This window comes from Castanea sativa, chromosome 11 (genome assembly GCF_040712315.1).
Source record: "Castanea sativa cultivar Marrone di Chiusa Pesio chromosome 11, ASM4071231v1".
Lineage (NCBI taxonomy): Eukaryota > Viridiplantae > Streptophyta > Magnoliopsida > Fagales > Fagaceae > Castanea > Castanea sativa.
Window position 1 is genome coordinate 21,929,091 of NC_134023.1, and position 10,443 is coordinate 21,939,533.

At 32.1% G+C, this 10,443-nt stretch overlaps 1 pseudogene; it reads right to left on the minus strand.

The window, feature by feature from the left end:
• Positions 1-272: 272 nt before the first annotated feature.
• LOC142616226 (putative ATP-dependent helicase C29A10.10c) lies at positions 273-2,189 on the minus strand (annotated as a pseudogene).
• Positions 2,190-10,443: the final 8,254 nt, after the last annotated feature.

The following is a 10,443-nucleotide window of genomic DNA, read 5'->3' on the forward strand; positions in this document are numbered from 1 at the left end:
ATGAAGTATGTGTCAAGTGATTAATGTTTGAACCCAATCACAACACTAACATTAATAATCTAGGAATATGGAATTCAAATCCTAATATTAAAGAAGCAGATTATAACAAAGAAAATGGTTGATGTATCACTAGAAATATGAAGAGAAAACTTTGGATCAGCATACCTTCCATTTGGCCTTTCTAAACAGAAAGGAATCCATGTTGAGTAAAATGTGTATTTAGTTATGCTCAACCAAGGCAACCATAATAGCCTGAGCCAAGCTCGTCTACATCAGCATTGTAGACTCCCCTTTTTCTTCGCATCAATGACTAATTCCTTCAAAATAGTACAACTTTTAGTTAAAGTTGCTTCATTTCCCAATATCCAAAGGCAATGCCTGTAGAGTAAAACCATGCCCATAGTCAAGTCTATAATGTGTTACCTTGCACGGGTTAGTGCCACATTTGCTCTTTGATGATTTTCAAGAAAACCAACAACTCCATTCATATTACATCCAACAATTGAGATAATTATTACATCCTCCTCACCAACCTGGAAACCATCAACAAAGCGAACACTAATTGAGAAGTCATCATTAGAATCAGCACTGTAGTTTTTCACCTTCTCTCCAATTGCATAGACTTGTGCCTTGTATGGTGAGATAATACCAACTTTAACCTTTTTTTTTGTGCAAACAGATTCTTTAGCAGTGGCAGGAGAAACAAATAAGAAAGAGAGTTATTAAACTCATTAAATTATCTATAACCAAGCTAACCATAATTAACATTCCTAGCATAACATTTCAGCAAAATTGAGACTACGATTAGTTGTAAATTTAGACATAACTTTGAAAATGATTGCAACTATCTCAGATGCTACAGCAACCACAACCATATTTTTGAGACTATGGCTGTAATCAAATTCCCCTTTCCCATGTGCAACATTAATGAAAGAGTAGGAGCCAAACATATTTCGCTGGAGGAATCACCTCTCATACCTTCTTTCTTTGACATTGGGGCCATCCAAAATCTGATTTTCATAGAACATCCTATTTGGAAACAAGGTTATGGATGGATGCATCCTATCCTGGACATTGAGAAGGTTTTTATTTTTTCCAAGCAATACCAGCCTTTGGAACAAACTTCTTCCAAATTCTGCTTCCTCAGAAACCTAATAATTGAAAATTTTAAAGATACATAAACTCTATTAATAATTTGTAAAGACAGACGAACATCTAGAGAGTCATAATAATAAAACTCGAACCTTGCTTTTAACCATCGCAGGAAGTTGCTGCTCATCCCCAATGAGAATAGCGAGGCAGAGGCCAAGAAGTTGTAAAGGAATGGTGGATTCACATTCCTTAAGCAGAGTTTGATACAGTGCAGAAATATAGACATGAATTTTCTAGGCAGAATTTTTTAATCGCCCACTCATCTCTAAAATCTGGAACAGGGAATTTTTTTGGAATTGTTCTAAGTATCCGAAGGCAATCTCCTCTCACAAAACTATATTTCATCAAGTGACCAAATCTTTGATCATTTGCTTCAGAGACTTGCTCTAATTCTTCGTCAGCAATAGAAACATTACTCTTAACAATTTTTCTAGAGATGTGAGCAAATCAAGAGCTAACTTCATCTTCTTTACCACTTCTAATGAAATGAAAGAAGTCGATAAGTGTGTACACAAATTTACATTACAATACTTCAAACGCTGTAAAATGCAATTGAATCCCCTTTGAACAAATTCCTCAAACGATAAATGACTATCACATTTGTCAACTACCTGTCCTTCGTTTTTCTTATTTTTGTTTTCATTTAAGGCTTTAATAATAACATTCCTCACATTTTTCTTGCTCTTCTTTCCTTCAATTTTCTCCTCCTCATTTTCTATCATGCTTCTGTCATTCAACTACAAATTGTATTGCCATCTAGGGTCCTCCAGCAAACATATCATTGATGTTAAACTACCTTTCCAACCAGATGATGAAACAAGGCATTTATGTAGTATGCTAACTCGATTATCAAGGAATATACCAAGGAAATTATGGCAATCCAGAATCTTCATTCGCTTCCCATTTCCAAATAAAACCACATCTCCAAGCCCATAAGTATCATATTCAAGTGACTCTGTCACGTTCTTTAGAAGCCTCTGTGTCACTTCCAAAACAGCAGTATTAGTTGGGGCACATGTAAGTGTTTTGCATTTCATTCTAAGCAGAGAATAAGAGCACACCAATTGTCTTGGTTTTCCCAGTTCCCAGAGGGCCCCATATTAGTTTGACAGTATTCTGATGATTGCATTCCCTAGTTACCAAGCAGCTAAGAACTGCATCTTCTTGGGAATCATTTAAATCAGAAGAGCAGATTCTGGAACTAATAGCTGCAAAGGCAGCACTGCAATTTTCTTCAATAAGGAAGGTAGTACAATTTGTAGCATCCTACATAATATAAATAAAGGGAGGTCAAAAAAAATTATTGCTAATTAAAATAGCAAGGCTACAATAACTGTTGTCCCAAAACTTGAGTTTAAGACCAATTTTAGTCCCTAAAGTTTGAAGTGATCACTTTTAGTCCCGAAAAAATTTGAAGTGGACAATTTTAGTCCTTAACAAGCTTAAAGTGACCGCTTTTAGTCCCTATGGAGTGATGTCATGTTAGTTTTTAATTTGGACACATCATCTAAAGGACTAAAAGTGATCACTTTAAACTTTAGGAATTAAAATTGCTAATGTGCTAAAGTTTAGGGACCAACCACAGCGAATTTATGCCTAATATTAATATGCCATATGAAATAAGCAATCACCAAAATTCTTACCATAGAACTAGATTGCAGGACATTCTGAATGATGTTTAAGTTCCCACCTTCCAACTTAGAGTTCAAGGCCCCCCATTTACGAATATTCGCGGTCATGTTTATCAAGGGAACTGCATAAAGAGTCTATCTCTTTTTGTTCTTGTCACGTTCAAACAAGATAGGCTTTGAGGATAATATTGTCAGCTATCTTTTGTATCTCACGCTCAGAACAAAAGCAACAAGATAGGACCTGTTTGGTTTTTCTAAGTCATCAATGCATTTTGGTCTTACATCTGTTATGGCAATGATGTCTCTAACTTCAAGTTCATATCTAACACCATGAATCTCAAATTTTTTCAAACTTTCAAGTGTAACATGGTAAAAGAGGTCTTTGGGTGGTTTACATTTCATAGATTGCCCAACAGAAAATATTGCATGCATAGGTGCTTGGGATACTGTTGACATGCTTCACAACAAGTCAGCATGAGTTTCTTCAACAAGTGGACCACAGAATGAGGTCAAGTACTCTGTGGTTGAGGAGAATGTCTCTGGGATCTTTCTTACCTAAGTGAAAAATTTTAATCAGAGGAAAGATAAGCACATGTAGAAATGTGATAAACATTACATGATATATAAATAATTGCAGCACTATATCTCTTTATTAAAAATGGTAACATACAGAACAAATAGGTTATGAAAATTTTGTATCAAATTAGTTAAATCAAATCATAATAATTCAACTATTTGGTAAGGCTAAAAGCTTGATGTCATACTATTTAGTCATAGCGCGTTCTCCTTTCCTATCAAGATTTACATGACAAGATATAAGGAACTAAATACAAAATTTGAATAAAAATGACCTATCTCGCTCTTAGACTTAGTGTTCTACTTTATTCTCCACCAACTATAATATGTCATTTTAGTCTTCTTTTTTCTTTTTTTCTTTTCATTTAAAACTTTAATTACTTTATAAGGAAAAAAGTCATTTAGTATTGGCCTCTCTCATGCTGTTTTAAATCCTAATTTCAGCTACTGAGCAACAAGGGAATGGCTAGTAGGGTCAGTGTAATTTTAGACTAACTTTATTTTTTATTAAAATAAAAAATAAAAAACACTGTTTAATATACAAATCTACTTCTAGTCAGAGGTATTATTCCTTCTGTTCTACATATTTGGCTATACAATGGATTTTATGAATAAATCTAGGAACAAAACATTTTTTAAAACTTTATTTTCAGAATTGCTCGTAACATGTGTTGTGATTACTGCATAATAAAAGTGGTGTCAATGGTAAATCTCGGTAAAAGTGATATACCTATAACAGGGCACATTAGTAATTATTGATTTTTTTTTTAAGAAATCAATATTACCCTTCCACCTGAAAACATTATTCATATCATATTAATCCACTTGTGTTGAAACTTATTTTAATTAGAAAGAGGAGGGTGAGAGCTTCATGGTGGACAAGCCTGGTGTTTATGAAGATCTTCATTGAAAACATCCTTGAGAGACCAAGAGAATACCCAATCTACTAAGCTTGTACCCTGAATTTCTTCCTTCTCCATCTCAGTCTTCTCCACCATTGACTCCATCATTTTAGTTTCTTGTTCGCTTCAGTACAGTCAATCATTGTCAAAAATAATAGAGTAATGATTTTCACAAATAGTGTGCATGTACACGGGTTGAAATCGTGAAATCGTATACACCATTTCACAGGCTGTGTAACTAGCTATGTGCAACAATAATTGGCAAAAATAATAATGACTCCATATATTATTCATTCTATCATCCACATGCGTTGACATTTTAAAAACAATTGCATAAAACTATAAAAGTAATATTCATATTATAATCTACATGTGTTTACAAACCTGTTATTATTAAAGAGCACATTGAGAACACCCTTGATAGACAAAGACAGCAAACCTATTAAGCTTCTACCCGAACTTTCATCCTTCTTCAACTCGGTTTTCTCAATCATTTTCGCTTCTGTATAGTCAGTCTATGTGCCAAAATCCCAAATGCCCTTTATATACAGAACAATAAAGGTTCAATAAGCATGAAGGAACCAGCTTGGAAGAAAATAAGGAAATAGTAAATACCATTTCACGTCCATGATGAAAGTAAGAAAAATTGAGACTACCCAAAAAAAAAAACTATTTGCTTAATAAGAGAGTCTATTGTAATTTGGCATACTTAGCCTTGGTTATAAAAAAATAAAAACAAATAAATGCACAAGGCATGTAAGAAAATGTTAAAAGAATGACCGAAGTCATATTCAAACGGTAGAAAATATGTAAAATAACTAAAGAAGAGGTTTACTTCAAGTCAAATGAAAACAGTTACTTACCGTTACTTTCCTGCCTACCTTTCTTGAATAATGGTATTTTTTTTCCGTCCATACGACAATACACATGCATTGCAATATCTTTTATACTTGTTTGATATATAAATTTCCAATTACTTAACCATTTCCAGGAAAAAGCATAAAAGAGATTAACAACAATGTGAAGAAGAAGAAGAAGAAGATGAGACTGAGGCTATTTTTACCTTACATTAGTAATTTATTGATCAATGTCTCAGGTTCACCAAGATCAACGGACGTACGCCTTTTGGTCTTCAAAATCTTGTCTTTTTATCTAATTTTTATGTGGTACAAACGAGTCAAATTCGAAAAGAAAGAGGTACCATTCACACTTATGACTTACCCATGAGTGGGAAGAGAGAGAGAGAGAGAGAGAGGTTTGTTTTGGTTTGGTTTGAGGCAAGGCCGCAAGAGTATTACTTTTACGGAGTAGGTTTGCACCCGTGGTATGCAAATCTAAAATGAACGACACAAAGTGAAGAACAAAACAAAGGATTTTGTTACAAGGACCCTAAAACAAATCTTTATTTAAACAAAGACCAGAAGCTTTTATATAGATAAACAATTATTAGTTGACATTAGTTTATACTAATGTACAACATATGTATATGCATACAATGCACACTTTAAACAATAATATTCATGTAAACTAATAATTTTCCTAAGCACACATAACCCTTAAACACACACATGCAACTTTTGCCTTTTACACTTTTCCAACACTAGAGTTTTTACTTTTTATAAGACACATACTTGCTCACTTAAACTCACTTAGTAAATACCTTTGAACATCTCACTTTACAATACACTCAATATCAAAAATTTTATTTTTATATCACTTCATTTAATTATTCTTTCTTTATTCTTTTTTATCACTTTGTGTGATAAGAATGAGAACATGTGACGCCCATGGAATAAACTAATTTTGTTTATTACTTTTTGCTACAATAATCTATAGCCAGTTTGTATAAAATTTGAAGCTTACCACCACCAGTGTAGCATGCTTTTTAGTGTTTTGTGTGCTAACCAATGTGAACGCTCTAAGGCTTTGTTTGGAAAGGGAAGAAGAGAAGATAAGAAAAAAGAAATGTTAGTGGCATGACATTTTTCCTTGTTTGGTTTTGTTTGGTTGGCACTAGAGGAAGGAAAAGAAGAGAAAACTAAGAGAATAGCTTCCATCCAAGCTGACATTTCTCATCCACCCCAGTTGGGCGGAAATAAGGAGAAAGCCAGTTAAAACCAAGTGTAAGTTTTGGGCCCACCACTAATGATATATAAAATTTTAATTTTTTCCTTCACTTTTCACAAAAACTCTTTATTTTACTGAGGTTATTTATATAATAACTAATAGTCGAAATGTTTAATTTTTTGTTGACCACACCTCATTGCGCCACATGGTTACATAAATTAATACCACATCTATGATTAAAAACACAACAATTACATCTTTTCATTTAAACGTTCATCTTTAAAAAAATTATAATAAAAAAAAAACTGCCTATTATTATAAACTAGAGACACAACTCTTGGGGCAGTAGTTATAAATAAAACATCACTTCTTTTTTATACTTTTCTCACTGAACGTTCTTCTTTCCCTTCTCTCTCTCTCTCTATCTAAAATTTAGTATTTGCAACAGGCCTTCTCTTTTTTATAACACCAGCCAGCAAAGTTCCAAAACAAGTTTAAAGGTCAGATACCTCTCCTCAAATGTATAGTAAATAAAAAGTGGGTTAAGGTAGCACAATATTTGTATCATAAACTCAAAGGATTTGCGTTAATATTACTTTCGGTGGTGATATTGATTTTGATATTGGGATTCCATAGTAACGTAATTGGTTTATTCTTTTCTAACATTATTCCTTTCAAACAACAACTGTAGACAATCTCACAGTGCAACAATAAAACAAATACAGTAAATAGAGTTTGTAAGGAAGACAAATTGTAGAAAGTTGTTATATATTGTTGCTATTAGTCTTTGATATACAGAAGTATATATGAAACTATCAAATTGGTTTTGAGTTACCATCTTGTGGATTCTTTGGGCGACTCATATGTATTTATTTATTGCGTGAAACCCTCTGATTGATTTATTGGCTATATGTATTTGGTGGGAATACATATCTAAGTTGGAAGCCATTAATTCTTTTATTTCGTGAAACCACGAACGGTTTGATGACCCAAGCCTTGTACCGATTCGGGTTAATGGCGTAAATGAAAGAAACAGGCTTCATTATAAACCATGGTGGCTCCAAGATTTTTTTCTAGAGGAGGTCAATAATGGCAGAGCCAGAAATTTATTGCTTGGGGGTAGGCACGAGTAAAAATATAAGATGATTTTTTTTAATGATTTTTCTGTATAGAGAACTTACACGTTATATACAATACAACTATATTATATAATAGTTTAAAAAATTATTAACAGTTTAAAGGTTGTTAAGACAACAATCATTGGATGCATTTACAAATAGAATTTAAATAACTAATCATACATTTTTATCAAATTAATAATAACTTATTATATTTATAAGTTACATCAATTGAATAAAAAAAATAGAATAAATAAGAATAGTAACATAGTTAGGAGTAGGGCTAGGAGTAAGTGTGAAACTAAGAAAATAATACTCTGCTAATAAACTTCTGCTTTTGAAGTGTGTGGTTTTATAAATATACACATGATCACTCTCTTGGAATTGGAGTAAGCGGTAAAAGATTTCTTGGACTTGGAAATGTGTAGAGCACATATCAAACTACTTGATTGGACATAGAGAAAAACCAAGAATCATGTTCAAGCTTATTTCATTTGGGTTAACAAAAAATTTAAAGTCTAGGTGTTCAAATTTTTATTGTGGGAGTCAAAAAAAAAAATCTTTTAAATTATATATAATCTTTTTTTGGACCAGGTCAGGGGGTTCATTTCCCCTCAGCTGGTCTTGGAGCCACCCCTAGCCCCTAATTATAAAAGGTATGATTCTTGACTTTATGTGCAAGATTGTGATGGCAGGAATTAAAGGCATGCAATCTATGATATATATATGTGTATGTGTGTGACATCTTTTGTTAAATACATTCGCTATGTATTTGGCAATACATGGATACGTTATGAGAGATTGCATGGATGTAAATGACAGTTAAACATGTCATTAAAGCTAATACCATAGCTTTGGCCTTTTATTATGTGCAAAGGTGTATAGGTTTAATGAATAAAGAAAATTTGGTCAATATAGTAGAGTCAAATATTTTGAATCTATTTTATTAGACTCAATTTTGGTGTGGCTGCCACTTTTGTTATTGGTTAGCCTTTTTACTAATTCATCAAGGGACTCGTTATTAATTGATAATTAAAATAGCATTCTGAGAGCTATTGTTAATAATTTCAAAAAATTGGAGCATAAGCCCAATATTTGGATGCGTCAAATTTGAAAAAATATATATAAAAAATGGGTGATTCCATACTGATGGAGCTTGTATAACATAAAAAGCGAAACGTTAGACTTTTTGTTGATCACTCCTTATTGCAACATGTGGCTATATAAATTTATGCCATATATATATATATATATATATATATATATATATATATATTTAAAAACACTGTACAATTGTGCATTTTCATTTTTTAATAGGCACATTTTTTATCAATAGACACATTTTTATTCAATATGCACATTTTAGGTCAATAGACATTTTTTCATTCAATAGAAACATTTTCGGTCAATAGGCACATTTTAGTATATCCAATATGAAGGGTTATGATTTTTCAATAGGCAACTATTGGTATATTTAATTTGAATGGTTATGACTTTTTAATAAACATCTTTTGGTATATATATTACAGCCTATCTTATATATACTTATATACACAACAAAATAAAACTAGAGACGCAATATTCTATCTCTTATTTATTCCCACAAAAAAACTAATAAATAAAACAACATTCTTTTCTTTTGTCTAACTAATAACATTTTGAACTATTTCTTTTAATATATTTTTTTTAATTTCATGCATTTTTGCTTACTACTCCAACTCAAAAATGATTTTTTTTTTCTCCTGAAACTCATCCAATAGCTATTCCTGTACATCGCACGGGTTAGCAACTAGTTTAAATAAAAATACATACATACCTAGATTAAACATCTTTTCTTTTCCCTTTCCTCACTCTTTCTAAACATGCAAGAGAGAAGCATTTTCTTTTCCATTCTTTTGCTTCAATCTTTTCATTTCTCTCAGTTACAACCAAACATATTGTAAAAACACTCAATTTTGTAAGGACACTTGAACACTCACACTAGGAATTTGTGCTTATGCTTCATAAACCAAATTAGCACCACACCCCGTATTTCTACATGGTTCAAGTTGGTTCTAGGGGTGAAAAAGTGGAAGGATGGAAAACACTTTTATTTGGCTTAGTAGAAAAATACGATGATAGGAAATGGCATATGTAAAAATTTACTCTCCTACTCCTATTACATTAAAAAAAAAAAAGTTCATAGAAGGGAAAAAAAAACCAAATGTTATAAATTAAAAAAAAAAAATTTAAAAACTACTATGGAGGAATGAGAGAGGCAAATGGGTAAACTCCCATCTAAGCCCTCTTTCTCCTCCATTTTCTCCCCAATTCGGTAAGAAAACAAAATGCTCAAAAATGGCAGGCCCAAGGAAAAAATACTCAATCCCCACCAAAATCAACCCCAGCCAAACAAGGGCAATATTCAAAATTCCCTATACTTTCCCCTCCTATTTTCTTCCCCCATAATTACCCTAACCAAATGAGGTCTTAAAATTGCCTACCTTAGATGTTCTAGTACATTCTTTTACTAACAATAATTATCTTTCACCAAGCTTCTAAACAGCTTAGAAATGTGTCTGAACTTTAATTATGCAGGGAGGCTTCTAGAGATAAAATGAGAAACGTGCAATCTTATTACACACTCACTATTACACACTTCATACACAATCTCTTTTGAAATTATTTTAAAAAAAATACAATTTTAGTTAAATTATGAAATCGCGTGTTTAAAAACATGATTTTAGTCCATGCGACAATGTGTGTACAGTGAGATGTGTAATAAGGAGTGTATGTCAACTATTATTACTCAATGAGGAATGTTTTGTAGAGAATTCCAAATAAAGCAATAGAAAGAAAATTTTGTAACGAGAGAATTTTCTAGAAAGAGATGCGGTGTTGTTTCTAATAGTTTCAACATGCAAGCATAGTTGCATTTAAACATAGTTTACTTTTTTTTAATTATTATTTTAAAAATATTGTTTACTTTTATTAGTTAACTTAATTTTTTTTAATTAG